The sequence below is a fragment of the Rattus norvegicus genome, chromosome 5 (assembly GCF_021556685.1).
Source record: "Rattus norvegicus strain SHRSP/BbbUtx chromosome 5, alternate assembly SHRSP_T2T, whole genome shotgun sequence".
NCBI classification, from domain to species: Eukaryota; Metazoa; Chordata; class Mammalia; order Rodentia; family Muridae; genus Rattus; species Rattus norvegicus.
The window spans coordinates 156,059,466-156,087,155 of NC_141538.1; the positions used below are offsets into that span (position 1 = coordinate 156,059,466).

Here is a 27,690-nt window from a genome sequence, read left to right on the forward strand (position 1 = left end):
CTAGCTCGATGTCTGAGCACTTCTAAACCTCCCCACTGCCTTAACACCTTCTAAATCTATATTTTCTCTTTGCTGCCCTGTTACTTTCTGGGCAGCCCCCTCCCCCCAATAGGACCACATTCTCTTTCCACCTGCATTGCTGGATGGTTTCTCTCCTGCAGCTCTTAAATCTGATCCCTCTGTCTAAAAGTCATGCCCTATCTCTGTGCCCAGCCATTGGCTGTATGGCAAGTCTTTTTTTTTTTAAAGATTTATTCATTTATTATATATAAGTACACTAATAGCTGTCTTCAGATACACCAGAAGAGGGCATTGGATCTCTTTACAGATGGTTGTGAGCCACCATGTGGTTGCTGGAAATTGAACTCAGGACCTCTGGAAGAGTAGTCGGGTGCTCTTAACCGCTGAGCCATCTCTCCAGCCCATGGCAAGTCTTTATTATCAATCAATGTCAGGTGAGGGCAGAGACCCTTGGGTCTGGAAGTGCGGCTTTTGGGAGCTGAAATAAAACCAAGCATTAGAACCAATTCCCAGCATCTCCTCCTTTCTGTTCAAATTTTAAAAAGGCTCTTCTTTCAGATACAAATTGAACATAACCATAGCAATTATGTAAATTACAAAGTATGCTATATAATTAACATCTCATCTATCATATTTGTCAATTAGATAAAGTATTCTACTATTTATCCTGAACTTAAGAGTTTATAATTTTATATCTGAATTATGTTCTGACTTGAATTCATATTACCATCTGAAAACCACCCTTTCTATATCATCATCCTCAATGTTGACCAGCATGAGTTTGAGTATGAGATGATAATTAGTCTTTAATTTCATCAGAAATCTGAGAACGAATTAAATATTACCTGAAGATATGGGGAGCACAAACCATAGCTTCCAAAACTTAACCAATTTGTAGAGACAGATGACTACTCGGACAGTCCCTCATTCCTCAAAACGTTGGAGTATCAGTCGCCAGCCTTCTGGCCCAGAACCATCTGACAGACTCTGAAATGAACCAGGAACTATGAGGGATTGTTTACTCCGTCTTGGCAGAGCTGAGCTGTTGACTATCCCACATCATGTGTCCTCTCTTGGGCTATATTTTTTGTCCATAGATGAATAAGGTAAGTTTTGTCCAGAGGCTATTTTGCCATAGCTGGAGCAACTCCATGTGGAGGTTTTGATGATCAATTTCTTCTTTGGACCAAGAAGTGGGTACTGTCAGGAGCAGACATGTCCCTAATCAAATGATCTTTGATAATGAATTAATATTAAATGTCATATTCTGTGGATTTCCGATGTTTTTGAAGACTATATAAAGACTATGTGGGGTTGGGGATTTAGCTCAGTGATAGAGCACTTGCCTAGCAAGCGCAAGGCCCTGGGTTCGGTCCCCAGCTCTGAAAAAAAAAAAAAGACTATGTAATCTGAATTGTTGAACATTAACCACTCTTAGCTATTTCTAATGGAATATTGTAGAAAGCATCTTAATATAATTAGATCAGAATCTAATATAACCAGGAGTTTATTACCTGGCCCTTCACTTGCACTACTCAATCGTCCTAAATAGTCTGTAGTGACAGATATTAGAAGGACTGCATCTAAACCTTGTATTCTTAGATGAATTGCATAGGCACAATGCCTATCTAAGTGTAACAATATTAATTTCAAATTTTGTATCAATATAAGAAATTATATCGGTTGGGGATTTAGCTCAGCAGTAGAGCGCTTGCCTAGCAGGCGCAAGGCCTTGGGTTCGATCCCCAGCTCCAGAAAAAAAAAAAGAAATTATATCAATGATAAATCTGTATCAATCTATACATTCTATACCAGTATAAAATTATAACTTCAATTTGCATCAATTATAAAAACTTTTATCACTTTGCTTAAGAATAAATTTAATAATCCATCCCAGCTATTTCCTTCCTGTTCAAAATAATGACCATTTCCAAATCATCCCTTAAAATGACAACCTATCTATAATTTATAAAATAACCATTACCAGACACCCAAACCCAACAGATTGGAATGACGACCCTCTGTAACATCTTCCTGCTGAATAGGCGTGACGAGAAATTCTTTAAAGGGGCAGGGAGGGGTAGGAAAATTAGAAAACTTGGTCAGACTTAAGAAAGCTAGTTTTAGCATCTGTTATCCAGTCTCTGCAGGTCTGGAAGGTTTAGAGCTTGATTGAAGTTCTGACTATATCCGTCTGGAAGGTTGGATGAGGCGAGGTCATCTGGAATTATCAGTTACTCCTGAGGCTGTCCTGGAAACAGCTTCAGGAGAGAGGGGGCTGGACGAGCGGATCATTCCATCATCCCAAGGATGAATCTTGCCAAAGCTGTTCATTCTGTAGTATAAGAATCTCACCACCGGGGTTGGGGATTTAGCTCAGTGGTAGAGCACTTGCCTAGCAAGCGCAAGGCCCTGGGTTCGGTTCCCAGCTCCGAAAAAAAAGAAAAAGAAAAAAAAAAAATAATCTCACCACCAGGGGTTGGGATTTAGCTCAGTGATAGAGCGCTTGCCTAGCAAGCGCAAGGCCCTGGGTTCGGTCCCCAGCTCTGAAAAAAAAGAATTAAAAAAAAAATCAAACCAATTAAAACAATCTAAACAAATATTTTTTTTTCTTTTCTTTTTTTCGGAGCTGGGGGCCGAACCCAGGGCCTTGCGCTTGCTAGGCAAGCGCTCTATCACTGAGCTAAATCCCCAACCCCAATCTAAACAAATATTATCTGTTGAGACAGTTCCTTCATCATCTCCTGTCCCGACCTTAATGAGATCAATTTATTTATTTATTTATATTTAAATCCCCCTTCTATGGGGATTAATATCTCAATGGATACATATGTCCCCTATCTCTTTATATAACTTGATTTAACATAAGCTTCCACTATCTGTCAGATAAGTTTATCCCCTTCTCCTGACCTACAAATTATGATCAAAAGCCTCAAAGTATTTATTCATCTATCTATTTAATTTTTAAATAAATTCCCTTTTACTTGCTGTATAAGCCTATTTTGAGGCTCTAATTGTAGTCATATCAGGCTGAATAATCTTAGAAATTGCAAGTAGACCATGTTCAAAGATTCCCAGAGCTACCTCGGCATAGTTTTTTTCAAATTTTCTTTAAAGCATTTTTCTTATGCATTCTGTTCATTTTCCTTGTCTCTATTTCCTACGTTTGAGATCAAAGGCCTGGATTTTTTATTGCAGGTCCATTTAAGAACATTTTTTTAAACATTTATTTATTTATTATGTATACATCATACAGCTTTCTGCCTGCATGTATGCAACTACAGGCCAGAAGAGGGCACCAGACCTGATTATAGGTGGTTGTGAGCCACCATGTGGTTGCTGGGAATTGAACTCAGGACCTCTGGAAGAGCAGACAGTGCTCTTAACCTCTGAGCCATCTCTCCAGCCCCATTTAAGAACATTTAAATAATTGTCATTACACTCCCTTCTATCTTTAAAACAATTAAATCAACTTTTATTTGTTTCTGTCCTTTGATTATTTGCAGGTAGGAATCAGTCGGCATCAACCATCTGACTCTCTGCCTCCGAGCGACCAGCCTGTCTCTTTGCACAGCAGTGGCTCCCAGCGCCTCTGAGCCCAAACTCTTTGTATTGTTCCAAACTGCAGGAAGAAATCCCCCCGCCCGTGACAAAATCTGTAGCCTGCTAAGAAGCCAATTCTCCCCAAATCATGAACTAACAACAGAGTGTGTGTGTATTACATCCGAGAATCTCTAAATAATTTTTCATAGTGAGTTCTTGCCTCACATTAGGCGCCATCTATTGTAGTGAATTAGTTATAAACCATGTTAGCTCCTGGCGGATCAAGCATGTGCTGTGCCCACCCAAGACCTCTCTGGATTCACGAGTGAAAGACACACACACACACACACACACACACACACACACACACACACACACACACACACCAGCTAATTTTGATATGCCTTGACGAGCTCAATGGCTGGGTACATCTAAACCTTCCTATGGCTAGCTCACACTTCCCTCCAGTATTCCTGGCTTAGCACCTTCTAAATCTATATTTTATCTTTGCTGCCCTATTACCTTCTGGGAAGTTCTCCTCTCCCCATAGGGCCACATTCCCTTTCCACCTACATTGCTGGATGGTTTCTCTCCTGCAGCTCTTAAATCTGATCCTCTGCCTTCGAGTCTTGGATATTCTCTCTCCTCCTCCTCTCTCTTGGTCCCTTGCCCACACAATCTAAAAGTCCCGCCCCGTCTCCTTGCCCAGCCATTGCCTCTATGGCAATTCTTTCAATTGAAGGCAGCTGGGAGCAGGGATCCTCAGGTCGGAAAGTGTGGCTTTTGGGATCTGAAATAAGACGGCATTAGAACCAGTTCCCAACACTGGCACTGTCTCCAACAGTTCCCATTCAGTATGTTCACCACACAGCATCAGACTGATGCACTTGACTGTGACTTCATTCTATTTGAAACACAGAGGGCAGTCATTTTTCTTCTGGATCAAGATCTAAATCCTTAGTGCAGCCTGCAAGGCCACATACTTTGGCCCCCGTTGCTTCTGCTTCTTAGGCACTCCAGCACCATGGCCAGATCCACAATCTCCCTACTGCCCCAGAACTTCTACTTCTACTGGTCACCTGGACCTCCCTCCTCCCCTCCCTTCATCCAGTTAGCTCCTAACTGTCAGAGCTCAACTCAAGGGAGGCGCCACATGATGACCCTGAGGACAGGTCAAGTATGATGACAACCCTTCTGAAGTAGCTTTGTTCTTTCTCCCAACACAATTCATCTTGCAATCCCTCACTCCTCCAGATGTTTTCTGACACGTCCCCCTGATTTGTTCCTGGGTGGGCACACATCTGTGCTTGCTCAGGAGCATTTAGGACCTCAGGGCTGGGGGGGTGGGGTTACCTACCATAGTAGAAGGATAAAGTGAGCGAACCCAGCCTTTCCATCTGACCACATAGTGAGTCGCTTCAAGAAGTAGTGGTATGTCTGGAGACACGGCCTGGTGGTTAAGAGCACTGACTGCCCTTTTAGAAGACCCAGGTACGATTCCCAGTACCCACATGGTGGGTCATAACTGTAACTCCGGTTCTAGGTAATCCTATGCCCTGTTTTGGGCTCTAACAAATACATGAAAGCAGAGTGTGCATACACAGGACATAAACGCAGTAGCATCCAGGGGCCAAGGAGACAGTTCTGTCTGTAAAGTGTTCATCCCACAAACCCAAGGACCTGAGGCACCCACATGTACAAATCTGGACATGCTGGCATATATCCCAGTGTTCTGGAGGCAGACACCAGTGTCCCTGGGGCTCACTGGCCAAACAGCCTAGCCTACTTGGTGGCTTCCATGCCTGTAAGAGGCCCTGTCTTGAAAGGAAGAGGGACGTCAGCTGGGAAGTGGTGGTGTATAAGATTTTCTGCCTAAGCTTTGCGCAGTGGCAGTATCGTAGCCAATGAGGTTTATCTGAGACGCGATTATTGCTAATTGAAAACTTTTCCCAATACCCCGCCATGACGACTTGAAATATAGTCGGCATTGGCAATTTTTGACAGTCTCTACGGAGACTGAATATTGCTTGTTTAAAAGTAGATGTCCAAAAAAAAAAAAAAAAGATTTTCTGCCTAAGCATCATGGCATCCTGAGTTTGAATCTCCTGGTACCCATATCAGAACCAGATACAGCCTCATATATGTCTGTACCCCCAATGCTACGGAGGGTGCAAAAATCAGGATATCTGATGTCCTTCTCTGTCCTCTGGCATCTACACACATAACACACAAACATGCACCTTACATGTAGTACCTAAGTCATCCACCTTTTCCTGGAAGGGCATTCTGTCTAACTCCCTCCCTCCCTCCCTCCCTCCCTCCCTCCCTCCCTCCCTCCCTCCCTCCCTCCCTCCCTCCCTTCCTTCTTTCCTTTTTTCTTTTTCCTTTTCTTCTTTCTTCCTTCCTTCTTTCCTTCCTTCTTCCCTCCCTTCCTTCCTTCCTTCCTTTCTTTCTTTCTTTCTTTCTTTCTTTCTTTCTTTCTTTCTTTCTTTCTTTCTTTCTTTCTTTCTTTCTTTCTTTCTTCAGGATTTCACCATGTAGCTCCGGGTGGCTTGGAGTTCTCTATGTAGACCAGGCTGGCGAAGAACTCAGAGGTCCACCTGCCTCTGCCTCCTGAGTGCTGCAATCAAAGGTGTGCACCACCACCCTCAGCACTTTTTTTTCCCTTTTTCCAATACCGAGGACTGAACCTAGAGCCTCACTTAGGCCAGGTCAGAGCATCATCCCTGAGCTGTACCGCAGCCCTCCTCTTCCTCCTCCCCCTTCCCCTCCTCTTCTTCTTCCTCCTCATCTTCCTCTTCATTCTCTTCATCCTCCTTTTCTTCTTCCTCTTCTAATTTTATTTCAAAACGGAGTCTCACTAGGTTGCCTGGGATCACCTTGAACACACCCCTGACTCTATAACCCTTGCTGATCTTGAATTGATGCCTCAACTTCCCAAGTAGTGAGGATCACGGGCCTGGGCACAAGGCCCAGCTCCCATTCTTCCTGTATTACAGAAGCAATGCATGATGGTTGTAGATAAAACAAACAAACAACAGGAAATAGGCTTGAGCAGGAACATATGGTCCTGTGTGCACACTGCTTCTCACCCTGAGCATAGGCACAGGACCCATACATGTCAGCATCTCCGGTTCTGTTGTTGTTCAGGCATGACAACCTATTGTCTGTACACAGCAGTTTTCTGTTGTGTGACACGTATGTGGTATTCATGGTAGGCTGGCACACGGGTACATGTGTGGGTATGTACATGTGCATGTGTATGGAGGCCAGAGGGCACCCTCTTGTTCCTGATTCTTCTTCTTCTTCTTCTTCTTCTTCTTCTTCTTCTTCTTCTTCTTCTTCTTCTTCTTCTTCTTCTCCTCTTCTTCTTCTTCTTCTCCTCCTCCTCCTCCTCCTCTTCCTCCTCCTCCTCTTCTTCCTCCTCCTCCTCTTCTTCCTCCTCCTCCTCCTCTTCCTCCTCCTCCTCTTCTTCCTCCTCCTCTTCTTCTTCCTCCTCCTCCTCTTCTTCCTCCTCCTCTTCCTCCTCCTCCTCCTCTTCTTCCTCCTCCTCTTCTTCTTCCTCCTCCTCCTCTTCCTCTTCTACTTCCTCCTCCTCCTCTTCCTTCTCCTCTCCTTCTCCTTCTTCTCCTTCCTCTTCCCTCCTCTTCCCCCTCCACTAATTCTTTTGTTTTTCTTTCTTTTTTTATTCACTTCACATCCCAATCACTGCCCCCTTTCCCTGTCCCCCTCTCACACAGTCCCTCCCTTCTCTCCTCTGCCCTTCACAGAGACGGTGGAGGTCCCCCTGGGTATCCTCCCACTCTGGCACATCAAGTCTTTGCAGGGTTAGGCACATCCTCTCCCACTGAGGCCAGACAAGGCAGTCCAGTTAGGGGAACATATTCTGCTGACTACAATAGCTTTAGGGACAGCCCCTGCTCCATTTGTTGGGGGACCCAAACGAAGACAGAACTACACATCTGCTACGTAGTGTGGGGGGCCTGGATCCAGCCAGTGTTCTCTCTCCCTTTTCCTCTCCCTCTCCCTCCCCCTCTCCTCCTCTCCCCCTCCCCCTATCCTTCTCCCTCCCTTCCCCTCTCTCCAGGATCTCTCATTTAGCCTGGAGTTCACCAAATAGGCCAGACTGGTTGGTCAGGGAGAGCCAGGGACCCACCAGTTTCTGCCTTCCCAACACTGGGATTGGGTAACAAGAGTGGATCTCCACACCCTTCCCTCCCTCCCTCCCTCCCTCCCTCCCTCCCTCCCTCCCTCCCTCCCTTCCTTCCTTCCTTCCCTTCCTAATTTTTGAGATAGTGAATCTATTTCGCCCTGGATTGTGTTTTCTTGTTGTTGCTGGTTTTGTTTTGTTTTAATGTGGACTTTGGTGATCAAACTCAGTTCCTTGTGCTGACGAGGCAAGTACTTTCTGACTAATATCTCCCCAGTGTGGGTGTTTGTGTATGCACATGAGCATGTGTGTTTTGTGTGTGTGCATGTGTGTGTGGTATGTGTGTATGTGGAGGTGTCTACGCATGTGTATGTGTGTGTATATTCGTGTGTCTGTGTGTTCAAGTGTCCTAGAAACTTGGTTGTTATTCTTGTTTTGACGTAGTCTCAGGTAGACCAGGCTATCCTCAAACTCACTCTGTAACTGTGGATGCGTGAGAACTTATGATCCTTCTGCCTCCACCTCTCAGGTCTACATGATGGTGGGGATGTAAGGCTCCATGCACTCTCCCAAGCAGGCTAAGTAACCATTTGGCAAGACACTCTGCCTTGGGAAGACTTGGGTGAGTCCTCGATCCTGCTGCTCCTCTAACTTCCGTGGAGATTTCGAGGGCATACTATGCAGGTTCCAGAGGAGAGCCCCAAAAGTGACCAGTTGTCATTTGAAACTGCTGGCACTGTGACAGTGAAGGTTCACACACCCATGCTTGCAAACATCTTGAATGGCTTTCCCAGATGGACCTCTGTGGGAGGCAGGCACACTGCCAGGGGTGACAGACCACCCTGCCCAAGCACCAGGACTTTGGGTCACTTTCCCTATAGTCCACCTCTGTCTGCCCTAAGCAAGTCAACACCCAACTCCATCTGGGAGAGGAGAGACTCCTTTTTGCTTAGTTTCAGGTTTATTCTTACTTTATGTTACTTTGAGCTGTTTGGTTTTGTGATGACCATGGTTTTTTGAGATAAGGTCTCACCATGTAACCCGGGGTGGCCTTGAACTTACCACCTTCGTATTGTAGCCTTCTGAGTACTGAGATTACAGGTGTATAAGGCAGTTTTTGTTTTGTTTTGTTTTGTTTTGTTTTGTTTTGTTTTAGGACAGAAAAAAAATACTTTCTCCAGAACTCACCATCCTTCTGTCTCAGCTTCCAAGACGTCTTAGGCTTCCAGAGACAAGCAGGGACATGACTTTTGGCTTTAAAACAGAAAAGCCACCATACCGTAGCTTTGGCAGATGGACTTCCAGCTTGATTGTATTTCTATATTTAAAAGCAAAAAACAACCAAACGAACAAACAAAACAGTTGGGGACTGCAAGTGGTAGCCTATGCCTTTAATCCCTTGGGAAGCAGAGGCAGGCAGATCTCTGTGAGTTCAAGGCCAGCCTTATCTTCTTAGCGAAGTTCCAAACCAACCAGAATCAGAATTGCATTGTGTGTGAGAGTGAGTGTGTGTGTGTGTGTGTGTGTGTGTGTGTGTGTGTGTGTGTGTGTTGTATTTGTGTTTGGGTGGAGAGGCCAAAGCAGTGTGCCTGATGTCCTGCTCTGTCTCTGTCTCTTTCCACCAGAAACCTAGAAGTTTCTTCCATTCTCCCCAGCTCGCTAATGCCCTCGCCACGTGCCATTCCCAGGGGCTCACTCCAGGTCGCCACCAGAGGGCAGCCGTGCTCCACTCCAGCAGCCAATCGTCCATTCCTGCCGCTCAGTGTGGGTCTCTTCTTGGATTCTCAGACTTGGAAAGGGAGAAGAGTAGGAAACCAGAAAAAAAGAGACGAAAAAGTGATCCTAGCTTCACAACTCGAGTGTCCTGTTTGTTTGTTAGTTTATTTTCTGAGACAAGATCTCCCCATTTAGTCCAGACTGGCCTGGAGCTTGCTGGATACAGCAGGCTGGCCTTGAATTCACAGAGTTCCTCAGACTTCTGAGTGCTAGGATTAAAAGCTTGCACCCCAACTTGCTTTAATAATAATAATAATAATAATAATTATTATTTAGTTTTTCAAGAGAGGGTTTCTAAGTGTAACAGCCCTGGCTGTTCTGGAACCCACTTTGTAAACCAGGCTGTCCTCGAACCCCAATTTGATATCTTATGGAGTCAGTTCTACCCAGACCTGTGAGAAAGTTCCTGGCTTTTTCCTCTTCTCCCTCATTCATTCATTCATCTACAGTTTCAGTGTTTTCTTTGTGTGAGGGGGAGGGCTTGATCCAGGGTCTCATGTAGTCCAGATTGACATCAAACTATGAAGTAAAAGATGACATCGAACGCCAGAGCCTTCTGCCTCCCCTTGCCAAGTGAGGAGATCACAGATGTATGTCACCAAGCGTGGACTCACCTATAATTTTCAGCAAACAACACATTGTCCTTGTGACCCATCGCCATAGTTGAGTTTCAGAGCCTTCGCCCTGAAGACACTTTAGGCCATTCGCAGTCCCGCTCTCTGTTTTCCCTCTCCCCTCCTAGGCCACCCCCCCCCCCCGTTTTACAGATTTACCTATTATTGGAGACAATTGATACCTTTTCATTACCGTTTTACTTACGAGGGGCCCCTCCTGTACCACAGCATGGACCAGTCAGAGAGCAACTCGGGAGAATCACTTCTCTCCTTGAGGGTCCCAAGAACCCAAGCCATGTGGTCCAGCTTGGTGGCAAGCACCTAAGTGCTGAGCCATCTTGCTGTTCATCCACCACTCCTTATATAAATTCACTCTAGAGGCATCTGCTCATCTGGTTTATTTCACTTAATGTAACATTTTCAAGGGCCGTCTACATTGTATCTTGGATTGCTACATTGTGCCTTTTCATTGCTGAGTAATATTCCATTGGATGTTCAGATTACCTTTTCACTACCCATTCATCAGGGAGGGACATTTGGTTCTTTCTGTCTGGGGGCTGTTGTAAATAAGGCTGCTTAGAGATGTGTGTGTGTACACACCTTTTAAAGATTATAGACATCATCCACATACCACAAACTGGGCATGTTTGTCCTCAGTGAACCATTCGGTTCTTACATCATCACAAAGTTACAAAAGGATTACCATTAATTCTAGAGCATTCCATCTCCCCTCTTCTTCCCCACCCTCTCTGCAGTGCTCCTGACCCCCCTCAATCCTGGCTACCACTAATCTGCAGTCTGCCTCTGCGGCTTCCTTATCCCAGACATTTTGTGTGGGTGAAGTCATCCGGTGAGTGGCCTTTTGTGAGTAATGTTCCTTCCCAGCCATGTTTACTCACTTATCTGTAAACCAAGGGACATTCACACTGTCCGCAACTATAACACTGTGACTGTCACACCTAGCTATGTACAAAGGAGTTTGGAGGCACTGAAAATCTGTGGTGGGCCCACTGGGGCACACCCCACCTACACTAAGGGTCTCACCAGCCTGGGACTTGCTATATAGACCAGGTTAGATCGTAATCCCTCTGCCTCTACCTCTGAGTGCTGGGATTAAGATAAGATGTGCACTACCACACCCCAGCATTATTGCCCCCCTGTGTGTGTGTGTGTGTGTGTGTGTGTGTGTGTGTGTGTGTGTATGTATGTATGTATGTTTGAGACAGGGTTTCTCTATGTGTCCCTGGCTGTCCTGAAACTTACTATATAGACCAGGCTGGCCTCAAACTCACAGGTCTGCCTGCCTCTGCCTCCTGAGTGCCAAGATTAAAGTTGTGCGTCACCACTGCCCAGCCGTATTACTGTTTCCTGAAACAGGGTTCCATGTAGCCCAGGCTGGCTTGGAAGTCACTCTATAGCCAAGGATGACTCTGAACTCCTGACGTCTGAGATGCTGTGATGTTTCTGTGGTCTTGGCTTTCCCTTGGGTTTGATTCAGTTTACCTGCTCCTGCCTGTTGGGTTGGGGAGCGCATGGGCTTGCCCCATGGTATCCCCTGCTGTATATGTATGTCCGTCCTCTCCTGAGCTGCACACAGCCTGTCCTTCCGTTCCTGTCTATTCTGTTCTGCTTTTCCTGTCTCAGGGCCTCCCATGTGTTCCGCTAGGCTCCTGTTTGACCACCGAGTCACGCCCCCAGCCCTGCTCTTGTTTTAAACATAGAGCCATCATGGACCATCAAAGGCCCTTGGTGTGTGCCAGCCTTCACAGGCTATTCTCTCATGAAATGTATTCAAACATAGCACTCCCCGCGTCAAATACGAGTGCTTTGCTTCATAGAATCATCTATTCTTACAATTTGCAATTGAAATGATCTCTGGTCACAGGTTGGGAGCGTGTTGTTTCGGTGTCTGTGGTTACTTTAGCAACACTGAAATTCTTAGTTCAAGTTGGAAGCATCCTCCAGGCCCTTGAACGTCTCCCAAGCCCTGGAGCTGAGCTCACCACACTGGAGAAGACAGCCGCCCTGAGTCCCACTTCTCGATTTCCTCATCCACTCAAGACAGCTCCAATAGGGGATGAGGCCAAGCAGAGCGGCTCAGGACAGGCAGTTCCGGGCAGTGAACTGGGCTGTTGTGAAGGAGCAAGGTCCGCTCAGGGGCCTTTGCTAACCTAAACTATGGGGAAACACCTTCAATCTGAAAACCCCAGTGGAGGCCTTTCTCTCGGACTTGCATGAGGTTCTCCAGAGACGTGAACCAGTGTGAGGCTCTGTGGCCGACAAGGTCAAATGCAGCTCTCTGGCCTGGTACTCACAGTCCAACGTTGCTGCTGTTCCCCCTCCCTTTGTGGTGTGTTGACCTCTCCCTTGCTTCCCTGTCCTGTACCAACATTCTGGCAGATTCTACATCGCCAGGCCTGTGCCCCTGTTGGCTGTGCAGAGTTTGCTCCCCTCCCTCCCACCTCCTTCCCTCCCTCCCTCCCCCCTCCCTCCCTCCCATTCTCCCTCTCTTTCTTCCCTTCTTTTCTTTTTCTTTCTTTCTCTCTCTCTCTCTCTCTCTCTCTCTTCCTTCCTTCCTTTCTCCTCCTCCCTCCCCCATCTCTCTTTCAGATATATTTATGTCTTAAAAGAGTGCACAGGTTACACGTGTTCACTATAGAAAACAAGATTACACAGTGAGTGAAGACAGAGGAGAAGTTGGAGAGATGGCTCAGCAGTTAAGAGCACTGACTGTTCTTCTGGAGGTCCTGGGTTCAAATCCCAGCTCACAACCTTCTGTAACTCTAAGATCCAACACCGTCACACAGACACACACACAGGCAATGCAGGTAAATTAAAAATTAAACAAAAAGGGCTGGGGATTTGGCTCAGTGGTAGAGCGCTTGCCTAGCAAGCACAAGGCCCTGGGTTCAGTCCCCAGCTCCAAAAAAAAAAAAAAAAAAAAAGAATAGAAAAAATTAAACAAAAAAGGAAATAGAGCTGACGAGATGGCTCAGCGGTTAAGAGCACTGGCTGCTCCTCCAAAGGTCCTGAGTTCAAATCCCAGCAACCACATGGTGGCTCACGACCATCTGTAATGGAGTCTGATGCCCTCTTCTGGTATCTGAAGACGACAACAGTGTACTCATATACGTAAAACAAACAAATAAATCTTTAAACAGCAGAAAGAAAAAACAGGAGTAAAAGGAATAATCTAGAAGGCGGGAGAATAATTTCCCTCAGTGTTACAGTCACTGCTAAGGTGACACACAGGTAAGAAACTAGTTAAGTTCACTTAGTTATAAAAAATTATATAAAAGGAGAGGGAGACTATTTGGGGAAAGGAAGGTGTGGAGGTTTAAACAAGAATGGCTCCCATAGACTCATATCTTTGAATGCTCGATCCTGGGTTGGTGGAACTGTTTGGGAAGGATTAGGAGGCGTGGCCTTGGTAGAGCAGGTGTGTCCCAGGGCCTTGAGGTTTTAAGAGCCAGTGCCCATGCCCACTCTGCCCAACTTTCAGAGCAGGGTATAAGCTCTCAGCTCCTGCTCCAGCATCATGCTTGCCTGCCTGTGGCCATTCTCCCCACCTTGATGGCCACAGTCTCCCCTCTTCTGCAACTGTACGCAAGCCAACAGTTAAATGCTTTCCACTGTAAGCTGCCTCGGTCATAGTGTCTCTTCACAGCAAGAGAACAGTAACTAAGAGAAAAGGGGATCAGCAGGAGTTGGTGGGGGGAAGAGAGGGAGTCATGGAGGGAGAAAAATGGGATGGAAATACACGATATTTGCATATGCAAATGTACTAACGGAACCTGGTACATGTAACTAATACATATTAATATTTTAAAAGATAAACTAACAAGTGACCTTGCCATTCAGAAGCAACAATGATCAACTGAATGGTTATTGAGTGTGGCTTCCTCCATGCACATATTTCTATCATCAAAATGTAAAGACCATGGAAAACATTAGTGTACACGCATGTACAGACAGGGTCCACACAGCTTCACATCTTAACAGACTTCCTTCAACTCATTTCCTCTCTTTTCTAGTTTTTTGAGTCTCACATAGCCAAGGCTGCCCTTGAGTCTTACATAGCCTAGGCTACCCCAAAATCTGCTATGGATCCAAAGCTGACATTCAACTTCTGATCCTTCTGCCCCTGCTAAGGTTACAGACACATGCTGCCACACCTGCTGTCTCTTTCCTTTTAAAGTAAAAACTGTCAGAAATGGTTGAAGCCCCTGGGTAGCCCCTTACAGCCCCTCCTCTGACCCCTTCCCAGAATGGACCAGTCTTAGGTTCAGTTAGAGGTTTCTCCATCACATAGTTTGCACGCTAAGCTCCATTCAAGTTTTTGTTTGTCTCTGATACAGGGTTTCAGCGTGTAGCCATGGCGGTGTTGGAACTCACTATGTAGAGCAGGCTGGCCTGGAATTCAGAGATCTACCTGCCTCCTGAGAGTCATTCAGGTTTAAATGATGGTGTCCTATGGCATGCATCCTGTCACCTTGTTTTTAGAGTGTGGCATGCCACTGTAGGTGTGTGCTCATGTTGGCCCACATCACCCAAGTCTGTTCGTCTGTATGCCACTCACAAGACTGTGTGACAAAGAGTCCCCTGAAGAGGGGCTTGTGAGTCACTCCCATTGACTGTGCACCGTGACTTGGGCTTTGTGCTAGGAGTCTTCCACATGTCTGGAAGATGCACTTTTCTGGGGTAAAGAGATAAAATAAATTGCTCAGTGGTAGGGCTCATAAGTGTTTCTCAACTTCAATAAATATACCACATCGAAATATTTATCATGGCTCTAGAGGCTCTGCCAAAAAAATTCTCAACACAGCTGCAATAGGCAGAATTAGTGTCTTTTTTTCTCTATTACAATCTTTGTGAAGGAATATTCTGTATCTACATATACACACATGCACACACAACGAATGTGAACATGCACACATACTCACACATACATGCATTTGCACACACATGCACATGCGCACACCTGCACACTCACACACATACACACACATGTACACGCACACGCAAACTGTTTTGTGAAGCAAATTATCTTGGTTTCTTTTCGTGAAGCTATGATAAATCACCCTAACCAAAGGAAAACAAACAAACAAACAAAAAAAAACAGCTGAAGGAAGAAAGGGTTCATTTTAGCTGAAGTTCAAGGTACAGTTCGTGGTGGAGGGGTAGTCAAGGCAACTAGAATGTGAAGCATCCGGTCACAGCGCATCCATGATCAGGGAACTGAGAAGGGTGAACATTTGTTGCTGCTCACCTCGCTTTCTCCAAGTACACAGTCCAGGATCCCAATGATGCCACCCATAGATGGGATGGGTCTTCCCACATCGATTTTCATAATCACTACAATCCCTCACAGCTATGCTCAGAGGCCCAGGGTCGAGTGTGAGCCAAGCTGGCCTCAGATTCACTATGTAGTCAAACCTCACCCGGCATTGACATTTGCAGCATCCACAATAAAGTACTACTAGGAAACAAAGATCACTGGAAAAAAAAACTTTTGAAAAATGTATGTGTGTCCCCAGATTTTGGAACTTTTTTTTCTTTTCTTTTTTTTTTTCAGAGCTGGGGACCAAACCCAGGGCCTTGAGCTTGCTAGGCAAGCGCTCTACCACTGAGCTAAATCCCCAATCCCCCCCAGATTTTGCTCTAGTGGCATAAATCCTGTTGTGTACACAAGCAATAAAATCACCTTGAGTGAATTTTTTTTTCTTTTCTTTTTTTCAGAGCTGGGGACCGAACCCAGGGCCTTGCGCTCGATAGGCAAGCGCTCTACCGCTGAGCTAAATCCCCAACCCTGAGTAAATTTTTAAAAAACGTATCTGTGGGGTTGGGGATTTAGCTCAGTGGTAGAGCGCTTGCCTAGGAAGCGCAAGGCCCTGGGTTCGGTCCCCAGCTCCGAAAAAAAGAAAAAAAAAACCCCAAAAAACGTATCTGTATGTGTGTGGACCTGCCTGTGTTGTACGTGTCCCACATGGTACACATAAGTTAGTACCCGTGGAGGCCAGCAGGGGGCAGTGTGTTCCCTGTATCTGGGGTTACAGGCTATTGAAGGCTGCCTGACCCGGAGACCTCTGAAAGAGCAGCAAGCTCAGCCAACTGCCTAATCAATTCTTTAGCCCTTGGTGGTGGTGGTGGTGGGGGGAACATTTTATAAACTATTCTAAGCTGAGAATGTTACATCTCCATTCCGCCCACCCTAAGTCCGCTGAGCAGGATCTTTGGCTTGGAGGTCGGCAGCCTCGACTCCAGTCTCCAGAAGTTTCTAGTCCTCTGAAATCTGCTCTAACACCTTCTCAGGCAAAGCAGCGAGGGGGATATAATGAATTGTCCCTGGACTCACAATGAAAGGACAAGAGGCCATTTCATTTGGGAAACGCCCCCTTTCATTTTTTTCCAGTGCTAAGGCACAGGAAGAATAGTCCACACAGGTGACTCTGTGTGGACAGTCTCTGACACGTCTTTTTTTCTCTTCTCTTCTTTTCTTTTTTTTGGAGCTGGGGACCGAACCTAGGGCCTTGCGCTTCCTAGGCAAGCGCTCTACCACTGAGCTAAATCCCCAACCCCCCCCCTTTTTTAAAAAGATTTATTTATTATATATAAGTACACTGTAGCTGTCTTCAGACACACCAGAAGAGGGCATCGGATCTCTTTACAGATGGTTGTGAGCCACCATGTGGTTGCTGGGAATTGAACTCAGGACCTCTGGAAGAGCAGTCAGTGCTCTTAACCACTGAGCCATCTCTCCAGCCCGGCTGACATGTCTTTTAAATAAGTCACCCATGTCCCATTCCACTTGGGGTAAATGCTTCACCGTCTTCCAGGAGGGCACCATACTGGAGCACATATTACTATATTTCAGTAAGGGCAGGGCAGACCTGATTTGATTTGGATATGAAATGCTCCTGCCCCAGACACATAGGTGGAAGGTTTGGTCTCCAAGGCAGCACACACAGGGGAAGCTGTGGCAGAGATGTTTGGATCCCAATAGCTGTGGCTCAGATCAGCCGATCTGTCCAATCATCTGACAGCCCCTTCAGAAGGTGGTAGAGCCTGGGAGGTAGAGCCTTGGTGGGAAAAGGGAACCAGCAGGAATGTACCCTTGAAGGGTACATCTGTCCCCAGCCCCTTCCTCCCTCTCTACCCCCCCCCCCATTGCCATGACATAAGCAGTCTCTGCCACCGTGCTACCCTCCTTAACTGTAGGCCTGGAAGAACAGAGCAAAGACCCTAGAGTAAAGCCTGGAAAATCATGAGCCAAAAAGAATCATTCCTTCCCTGAACTGTTAACCCGGAGCAGCTAACACGGAGTCCTTAGGGGTGAGCCATCCATCATCACAGCCTTGGAATGAGGCAAGTGTTCTGATGGCTTAATGTCATGGCCCCAGGGGACAGGGGCTTCCCTGTATGACATGGAGTTTCTTAAGTGCTGTGGCCAGCAGGCTCAGAGAAAGGGCTCACTGCTGTCCTGTTCCCCCAGCTCCTACCGACTCTCTGTGCTGAGCACTAACGGTCTCCTGGGTCTCAGCCCGAATCCTGGGAAGTTTGGTAGATCACAGATGTGGTACCGCCTCATTCACTGCTTGGAGTAGCTGCTGTGACAAAGAAGCCACCTTGGAGGACAGTTTAGAGTTTCCCAAGACATCAAGCACACATGTCGAGTGCCGCCAGCAAACCACTCCTGGTATCCATTGAAATGGAACTCTCTGTCCCCACGAGGGCCAAACTTAGCTGTGACATAGCACTCCTCCGCAGACAAAAGCCAGAAGTTAGGGAGACGCTCAGCAGGTAAAGGGACTTGCTACAAAACCTTGATGATCCGAGTTCGATTCCCGGACCCACTCGGTAGAAGAAAAGGGCCATCTCCTCCAAGTTATCTCCTGACATCCCCCATGGGCTGTGTGGCACACTCCCCACCCCAAAAGTGTAAAGGCAGAAATGGAAACAGCTGACACCCGCAGCTCAAGAGAGCAATAGGAAACAACCGTGACTGTGGCAGACTACCTCTGCACTATACAGGGAGACCACTGGCCCCAGGATGGCCTGGACAGGAGTCAAGACCAACACACCAAGGGGAAGAAGATGAGGTGGGGTGGCTGCAAACTGTCAGAGTCCATTTCTGAGAAGCTTCTAGAAAAGGGACAACCGTGGAGACAGAAAGTGGATGTGTGTGTATGTGTGTGTGTGTGTGTGTGTGTGTGTGTGTGCGTGCGCATGTGTGTGCATGTGTGCATGCTTGCACTTGTGTCTGTGTCCCAGACCCTGGTGACAGCAAGAAAGCAAGCAGGAAAGTTCCCGGGAGATATCAACACTCCCCACACAGATTGTTCTGACTGTTACACAGCTCTGGGAATTTACTCAAAAAATCATTGAGTCGTATACTTAAAATCTGTGATCAAGGCAGGCTATGTACTGTGTGTGCTAAGGTGGTGGGTGAGGTGGGAGAATGATGAGTTTGAGGCCAGCCTGGGCTACATACAGAGATTCTGTCTGGGAAAAAAAAAAAGAAGAAAAGAAAATCCAGCGCAGTGGTACACACCTATAATCTCAGCACTTGGGAGATGGGGCAGGAGGATCAGGCTTCTAAGGTCATCCTAGGCTCCATAGCAAGTTCAAGGCCAGCCAGGGATACTTAAGACCCTGTCTCAAAAACAAAATAACAACTAAGTGTGAACTCTGGTAAGCGCAGTAAAGACATGAGGTCAGGTGGCTGGAGGAAGGGGACCCTCCCCAGGTCACACAAGGACCTTTTTGAAGTAATACCTTGTGGACTAAGACCTAATAGAGCAGGAAGTGAGGCAGCTCGGGTGAGGGCTGGCCTCTCTGGGCTTGCCCGGTGGGAACCCAGTCTTGCTGGACCCATGAACTCTACTTTTTGTCCTTTTGGTTTTGAGACAGGGTTTTTACTAGGTAACTCAGGCTGAAATAGAACTCACTCTGTGGCTTAGGCTGGCTTCAAACTCTTGATCCCGTCGCCTATGCCTCTCAGGTATTAAGCGGTAGGCATGTGTCACCACACTTGGCTGTGAGCCCTTTTCCACACACACCACCTGTAGGGCTCATGGAAAGCTGAGGGTTTGTCCCTAGACCGCACACAAATGAGGGGTGAGTACTGGACGTGGGGTCTGTCCATGTCTGGTGTCGGTTTCCCCAGGGTTGTGCTTTGCACTGCTCCACCGCAGCCCAGGATTCCATACTCACTGACTACATGTCTTTTGTGGCCTGCCACAACTGGGCTTGGACCTCAGTGGGCAGCGGAGGTGTTCGGGCACGTGCTGGGCTAGGAAGTGGCTGAGATACAATGACCTCATGGTGTTTCCACAGACAGCAGCAACCCGAGCAAGGGTGAGTCATGCCGTTGGAGAACTTCGGGGCCGTGGGATCTCAGCACAGTTGACAGGACACAGGGGCATTAGCCAACCCGGAAGGTAGAACTCCAGGCTGAGAGGAGACCTGTCTGCCTACTCCTGTACCTGCCCAGGACCTTCCCTCAAGGGCCTGCAGCTTCTAGCAACAGAACTGGATGAAAGCCCACAAGGCCATCCTCCAGCTGTGTGACCTACAACACACTGAACGAGGCCATCCACTCCAGGCTTGGGAAAGGAAGGGGTAGGTCAAGACCAGAATCCTCTACACAGCTCTATGTCCTGGTCTTTTGCATCCTGCCAGGAAGAGTGACTTCCTACCTAGAGCTAGCTCTGTGCTCTCTATCCATGAAAGCCCCCCAGAGGTCTTCTGTGGTTTGGGACCTCTTCCCTAGAGATTAGGAGTCATTTGGCCAGGATGGATCAGCCATCAGGCACTTCTCACAGCTCTCCAGGTGGTGCAAAGGGACCAGTGGGGTCCCAAAACTGGAGGCCCAGCCTTTCATTTCACAGCCAATAGACCGAGTGAGGCTTGGAGATCCTTCATAGCTTTCTCCCTACCCCAGGGCCACGCCTTATGGAGCTGTGGTATGCATCTACCCATCTGGCCCCCCAGGGTGTTTTCTGGTAAATGGGGGTCCTATGAAGCATAAGGCAATAGTCCCTGCAGAGAAGAGTTTGATTGACATTTCTGGAGCACTGTGTGCCAGGCCTGTAAATGGGCTGCAGCATTGGGGTCAGGCAGAGGAACCCCCAGAGGAAGCCATCTTGGCAAGGTAGGGCACACGGAGGAGAGCTGAGGTGGGTAAGGACCCGACCTGCTCCCTGTTAGATCTACTTGGTCAGGAAGGGCTCGTGGGGGCTGTCTTGACTCAGGCAGCTAGCAGCTGAGAGAAGGGGCTTTCTAGAGGAGGGGACAGCTTCAACAAAGGCTCTGAGGCTTGATGCAGGCTTGAAGACCATCTGGCCACGCCCTGCTGTTTCTGTAGCTTAAGCTGCAGGCTTAAACTAATCCAGAGGGGTCAGCAGCAGGAATGGCTGTATCCAGGGTCTCTTTCTCAGATACAAGGAATGAACTTTGGTTGATGGCTTTATGGTGCGTCTTTCCCATTTTTTTTTTTTTTTGGTTCTTTTTTTTCGGAGCTGGGGACTGAACCCAGGGCCTTGCGCTTCCTAGGCAAGCGCTCTACCACTGAACTAAATCCCCAACCCCGTCTTTCCCATTTTTAAAGATTTATTCCTTTATTATATATAAGTACACTGTAGCTGTCCTCAGATACATCAGAAGAGGGCATCGGATCTCTTTACAGATGGTTGTGAGCCACCATGTGGTTGCTGGGAATTGAACTCAGGACCTCTGGAAGAGTAGTCGGGTGCTCTTAACCGCTGAGCCATCTCTCCAGCCCCGTCTTTCCCATTTTTAAAGTCAACCTCATCTTCCAAGCGCTCTTCTGGAGTGCAGATAACCACTCTTAACTTAGAGCCCAAATCCTGAGAGTAAAGCAACTTCCCTGGGTCAGTTCAGTGAGTGGGAGCAAGGAGTCTGATTTAACTTGTATTGTGGTGCTCACCTCTAATTCTAGTACCCGGGGGAGCTGAGGCAGGGGGATCCTGAGAATTCCAGGCTACAGAGTGAGACCCTGTCTCAAAGAGGAGGTGTCTGGGCACCTGAGAAGAAGAAGAAGAGGAGGAAGAGGAGGAGGAAGAGGAGGAGGAGTAGGAAGAGGAGGTGGAGGAAGAGGAGGAAGAAGTGGAGGAGAAGGAAGAAAGAGGAAAGAGGAAGAGAAGGAAGGAAAAGAAACAAGGGGAGGGGTCTGGAGCTCAACATCGAGGGACAAGACAGAGATGGGGAAATGGAGGGAGGCTGCAAGATTCAGAGGCCTAGATATAGGAAAGCTCAAAACAAACAAACAAGCAAACAAAGAAACAAACAAACAAAGCCAGTCTGCCTCAAGCTCTAGGGACTCTGGCCAAGATGACAGTCCTGCCAGAAGCCCTGAGCCCTCACCCTGGGCTGGGACTGGCAGGGTGGCCTTGACCTTTCCCATGCTCTGGACTCAGCAGGCAGAAAAACCTGGTTCTGTTTCAAGGGCGCAGAGCTTGGTGCCTCTCTCCAAACGCCTCCTCAGCCCAAGGTCTGGAGCCATAGCCACAGCAGCAGCCAATGGCTTCCCAGTGGAGCCCCTGCCCGGCCCTGGGACTGCCAGGCTTCACCTTGCCTCTGAGGCTCCTTTTCCACGAAAGCTCTAACCACAGTCGTCCATGGATGGCCCAGGGTGAACTCTCCAGCCCTCCCTGACGCTCAGCTGCTGGCATTTTCTTTGCCCCAGCTTCGAAGGCCTGGCACTTCCTCCCACTGAAATAAACACATAAAGATTTAAAGAAGTGGTGGTGGGCCCACACACCTGTGGTCCTAGCACCAGGGAGGCAAACGCAAGAGGTTTAGGAGTTCGAGGCCAGTCTGGGCTACGTGAAACAAACAAATCAATAAAGACTGAATTAGTTACTGAGATCAAAAGGGACAACTAGTCTAAGAACTTCCTAGCAGCCGAGACAAAAAGGCTGATACACGGGATTCTGCTAGACTGTTTCTAGGACGACTTGGCTCCTTGGAACAGCATCCTTAGACCCTCAACCAGGCAGGGTCCTATTTAAAGGCTGCTGTCCTCAGTCTTGGAGGGCACGAGAGGAGGTGATGTTCCAAGCCACCCCTTCTGGTCCCCCCTGCCTGCTAACTCTACTCTCCCACATCACCCCCACGGGCCTGATACTCCCTGGTCTGCTTGCTTTCTCAGCCTTCTCGGTTACTTAGTGGCTCTGGGCTGTTTGCAACACAGTAAGGGTCTCACCAATGACTCCTCCAGCAAACTGAACTCAATTCTCCCGGCGGAATGACAAACCCATAGCTCCCAGCTGCAACTAGCTGCTCAATGCAGAGAATGGAGACGATGCAGAAGAGGGCTGTGAAGGTGGCCACATGGTGGCACAGGCCTGCCTTCCCCTACTATGAATCCCCACCCAGGCAAAAAGAGGACATGAAGCATCTCACGCAAAAAGGTAGGAAAATACATTTATCAGATTAAAAATAATACACAAGTCGTTTCGTGCCAGCTTTCCCATGTGTGGCCTTAAAGATGTGGTTTTACCTTTCCAGCCTCGATTTCTCATCTGTGAAATGGGGACATCCATATTCATTGAGCTACTGTAGATGTGAATGGATTCTCACAGAAAAGTACCTGGCGTGGTTGGGGATTTAGCTCAGTGGTAGAGCGCTTGCCTAGCAAGTGCAAGGCCCTGGGTTTGGTCCCCAGCTCCGGAAAAAAAGAAAAGAAAAAAAAAAGAAAAGTAAAGAAAAGTACCTGGCCCAGTGCTGGGTGCATAGTAAGGAAGTCACGCATTTCAGCAGTTAGGGGGATGGAGTCTCTGCTATTTTAAAAGAAAAAAATGCAAGCTAAGTTCTCTCTATTATGTAGCCCTGGCTGTCCTGGAACTTAGTGTGCAGACCAGGCTGGCCTTGAACTCATAGAGATCCTCCTGCCTCGGTCTCCCCAGTGCCGATCACCATCCAACTTAATTTTGTTTTGTTGGTACTGACGAAGGCCAGAAGAGGGCGCCAGAGTTACAGTTGTGAGCCATCAGAGAGTGCTGGGAATAGAACCGGGCTCCTCCGGAAAAGCAGCCACTTAACCGCTGAGCCACCTCTCAGAGCCGGAGCTTGAAATTCTGATCCCCATGCCTCTGTTTCCCAAGTGCCCGGCTCCAGGCGTGTGCTGGTGTGGAGGCACACTGGCTGCTTTCTTTTATTCTCTCACCAGCGACGATGTGGAAGCGTTGAATCACAGTCTCTCCACTTCAGAGCTGACAGAGTTGTTTAGCCGACCCCACAGAGCACCAGCCCACCGATATGTGTCCGGCTCACGGTAAAACACTCGGCATCCCTGAGTTCTCAGAAAGCCTTCTGGAGGAGAGGACCTCAAGATCCCCGGGTGATGCTCGGGGTGCCAGAAGCTCTTCACAGTGACACTCCCTCCCGCCACCGGCCGCTGCAGTTGAGCTCTGTAAGGACCAGAGTGGCCTCCCCTAGATCAGCAGGGTGTTACAGGACAGGCCTTAGTCATGGCATCAGGAAATCTCCATGGTCTACTCCTGGTCTCAGTGCTGGCCCAACTGTAGCTTTGTCAGGCGACACATCCTGTCCCATCCACATGCTCTGTAAGCACGGGGCAGACACAGTCCCTCTCCTTTGCCTTCTTTTTTTTGGGGGGGTTCTTTTTTTCGGAGCTGGGGACCGAACCCAGGGCCTTGCGATTCCTAGGTAAGCGCTCTACCACTGAGCTAAATCCCCAGCCCCTCTCCTTTGCCTTCTTATGTACGTATGTGTTTACTGTGTCTGTGTGTTTGTGTGTGTGCATGTGTGCACGTGTGCGCATGTGTGGTGTGAGAGTATGTGAGTGCCCGTGTGTGTACACGTGTCTCTGTGTGTCTGTGGTGTGAAAGTGTGTATGTGAGTGTATGTGTGTGCAAATGGGAGTCTCTGTGTGTATGTATGTATGTCCGTGTCTCTGTGTGTGTACACAAGTGTGTGTCACAGTGCACATGGAAAAAGATCAGAGAATGATTTGATGGCGCGAAAGTATGTGTGTGTGCCTCTCTCTGTGTCTGTATGTCTTTCTGTGTGTGTGAGTGTGTGTATATGTCTCTGTGTATGGTGTGAGATTATGTGTGTCTGTATGTCTGTGTGTGTCCATGTATCTGTGTGTGTGTGTGTGTGTGTGTGTGTGTACATGTATGTCACAGAGAACATGGAAAAAGGTCAGAGAATGCTTTGTGGGAATCCGTTTTCTCTTTCTACCACGTATGTTCCCAGGAATAAACTCAAGTCATTAGACTTGGTGGCCAACACCCTACCCACCGGGCCATCCTGCCAGGCCCTCTCCCCATCTCTGCAGAACTAGAACCACACCTTGCTATGCTGGCCCATGTCTTGCTCCAGTGATAGAACTTTCCGGGATGTCTACAGTATGTGTGGGCAAAAACGTGGTCATGAGACTTAACCATTTCCTTTTTTTTTTTTCTTTTTTGGTTTAAAAATAAGATCTCGTGTAGCCCAGGTTAGCTTACATAGCTTAAGTTAGCCTTCATGCCTCTACCTCCTGTGTGCAGGGCCTGCAGGCTTGTGCCACCGCCACACCCTTTTGAAATTTATTGTTGGATTGTCCTGGAGAACAAAGGACACACACAGAGAGGCTATGAGACTGCGCAAGGTCATTTTCCTACCTGAGCACATTCATTCTGCGTCTGTCCCTAAGCCATGACGTCACAGAGCAGACCAGAAGCTTCTGCGATACCCGTCAGTTGTTCCCCCCTTTAAAGCAGACACAAACGGGGCTTGGGGATTTAGCTCAGTGGTAGAGCGCTTGCCTAGCAGGCGCAAGGCCCTGGGTTCGGTCCCCAGCTCCTAAAAAAAGAAAAGGAAAAAAAAAAAAAGCAGACACAAATGTGACTCTGACAGCACAGCTTCCTTCTGCTCAGTCCTCAATTCTCTGCCTCTTTTTTATTTAATAAGGGCCTCACCTTGTGGCTCTGGCTAGCCTGGGATTCACGATGTAGACCAGGCTGGCTGTGAACTCACGGAGGTCTGCCTGCCCCTGCCTCTCATGTGCCAGAATAAAAGGCATGTGTCGCCACACACAACCTCTGAATTTTTTAGTAAATAAGTGGACTTCAGGTTTTGTAGCGGGCGACAGAGCATGCTCAGTAGAGCTTTCCCAGTGGTAGAATGAGACAGGCTGGAACCCCTTTTCACAGAGGAGGAAACTAAGGCTCAGAGAGGAGAGAGTCCTTATAGCCATGTACTAACAAGTACAGAGCTGGGGTAACTGGGTAGGCTTTCGCACCTTCCTGGATTTAAGAGATCTCTCCAAGTGGCACACTGAGACTTCTGGGAAGTCACTTGGGGAGGAGCCAAAAAGCTGAAACCAGCCAGCCTGGGACTGAAGCATAGTTGGTAGCATGCTTGCCCAGTATGCACAAAGTCAACACCTTATAAGCAGGGCATGGTGGTGAGTGTCTGTAACCTCTGGGCTTGGGAAGAGGATCAGAAGTCCCAAGACGCCTTCCATGATCTGCTATACAAGGAATGGCTCAAACGCAGCAAAACAAAACAAACAAGCAAACAAAACAAAGCCAAAAAACAAAACAAAACAAAACCAGAAAGAGAAGACATGGGTCAGGGCTGGTGGTATGTATAGGTTGCGTGTTCCATAGATGAGCTCTGACATGTCAGACACAGTCATCTTTGAGGCCCACGCATGTACAACACAGCACAGCCTGCCTCTTGCCCATGAATCCTACCTGCTGCTGCCGATGACCAACTCTGGGGCCTCCTGCCTGCCCCTGTACCTCCACAGTGGAAACTCAGTGCTGCCAAGTGGCGGGGGCTGCGGAGCACTCTGTCCACTCCATGGATCCCCCATTCCACCAAGATTCCACAGACACACAGGAAGAGCAGACAGTCCCCTTGGCTTCCAAACCCTCGGCTTGGCCTTCCTTTCTGTGGTGTGTCAAGGGACACTCAGGGACAGGCCCTGAAAGGTGGTTTCATCCAGCTTTTCCCACTCTTCCCAAACCCACCACTATCTTCAGCCACTCTGCCCTCTCCTCCTCATTCCCTCTTTGTGGATGGTAGGCAAGACTTCCCAAGTCTTCCCTTCCCTTCCCTCCCTCCCTCCCTCCTTCCTTCCCTCCAAATACCATCTCAAATCCTCCAGGATGTCTTTGTCTCTGAACACAAATCTTACATCCCTTATACTTTAGTTTCTTTCCTTGGTATCATACAAACATAAGGAATGACCAGAGTCAATTAGGTGGGGCATGGTGGGCACACCTGTAACCTTAAGCACTCCAGGTAGTGGTAGGATTGGGCTAGCCTGGGCTAGGTTACTGAGACCCATCTCTGTTTCTTTTGCTGGTTGGTTTTTTGAGACAGAGACAGGGTTTCTCTATGAGGCTCTGGCTGTCCTAGAACTTGCTCTGTAGACCAGGCTGTCCTTGAACTCAGGGATCCACCTGCCTCTGTGATGGGATTAAAGGCAAAGGCCACCGCCACTGTCTGGCAATTTGTTTGTTTTTAATTACGTGTATGTATTTGCCTGGGGTGGAGTATGTGCACATGTGAATGCCGGTGTTTGTAGATGCCAGGATAGGACATTGGATTCCTTGCAGCTGAAGTTACAGGCAGTTATGAGCCTTACCATACTGGTGCTGGGACCCTCCACTCCCCCTACCCGTGTAAGAGCGATACATGTTCTTAACCATTTGGCCATCTCTCCAACCCTGAGGCCTATCTTAAAAAACAAAAACAAACCAGCCACACAACAAAGTCACACAAACAAAAACACATATTTGCCACACTGACCTCTCTGTACTCAAACTGAGCCATCCACAACGTTTTGGTAAATCTCTGCCGTGTCTCTCAACTGCATGCTCGAATGTACATGTACACCAAACGGAACTAACCGGAACTTACCGTCTGCTCTTTCACAGCAGGGGCACAAAGACTCTTTCTGCCACGCCCACATGTGTGCTCAACAGGTCACAAATGCACGGCTCACCCAGTACATAGTTTCCTGTTCTTCCCTTCTCTGCACTTGGGCAGCAGGCATAAGGAGAAAGTTTCTCTACTGGAGGTGTAAGTGCCCAGCCTTCTGGGCATCCATTCCACTCCACTTCTTTTTCTTTTGCCCCTCTCTGAATCGCGCGCCTGCGCGGGTAAACACACACACACACACACACACACACACACACACACACACACACACACTAATCCCCAAATATAGTCTTCTGTCTTTCCACATAAACACACAGGCATGTGAAATCCATCCCTTCCCCCTTTTCTGTCTCCTCCTCTCTGCCCTTCTTCCTTCTTGCACACAAACACACCCACAGCTGCAGCGCCCAGGGTCATACTACAGTTGCAGGCGCCAGGCAGGAGACAAAGGTCGCTTAGGCTCCCAGAGCCCGAAATGGGCACAGGTGGGCCTGACACAGGCTCCGTCTGTCCCTAGCGAGGGTCCCAGCAAGATCTAGATTAAGCTGGAGGTTCGAGCCCTCACCACTGGACCCACCGGTATTCGGGGCAGCTAGAGTATCCAGCGCTCCAGCATACCAAGGGTTAAGGAGCCCGCGGGGTGGGGGGAGTCCAACCTAC

General features: G+C 48.0%; 1 long non-coding RNA gene and 1 other non-coding gene across 8 annotated transcripts; one reads left to right on the forward strand and one right to left on the reverse strand.

The window, feature by feature from the left end:
* Positions 1 to 245: 245 nt before the first annotated feature.
* Positions 246 to 27,661, reverse strand: LOC134487019 (uncharacterized). 7 transcript variants are annotated; one of them, XR_015621258.1, is made up of 5 exons: positions 26,899 to 26,996; positions 9,883 to 10,104; positions 8,903 to 9,032; positions 867 to 1,008; positions 246 to 499 (listed from the first exon to the last, which is right to left on the reverse strand). It is a non-coding gene; the product is annotated as an uncharacterized LOC134487019 (long non-coding RNA). The 7 variants fall into 7 exon arrangements; XR_015621260.1 differs by lacking the exons at positions 8,903 to 9,032; positions 9,883 to 10,104; positions 26,899 to 26,996 and adding exons at positions 24,759 to 24,939; positions 27,010 to 27,372; XR_015621261.1 differs by lacking the exons at positions 9,883 to 10,104; positions 26,899 to 26,996 and adding an exon at positions 27,010 to 27,229.
* On the forward strand, positions 5,440 to 5,580 carry LOC120103369 (U4 spliceosomal RNA). The gene has a single exon (XR_015621520.1). It is a non-coding gene; the product is annotated as a U4 spliceosomal RNA (small nuclear RNA).
* Positions 27,662 to 27,690: the final 29 nt, after the last annotated feature.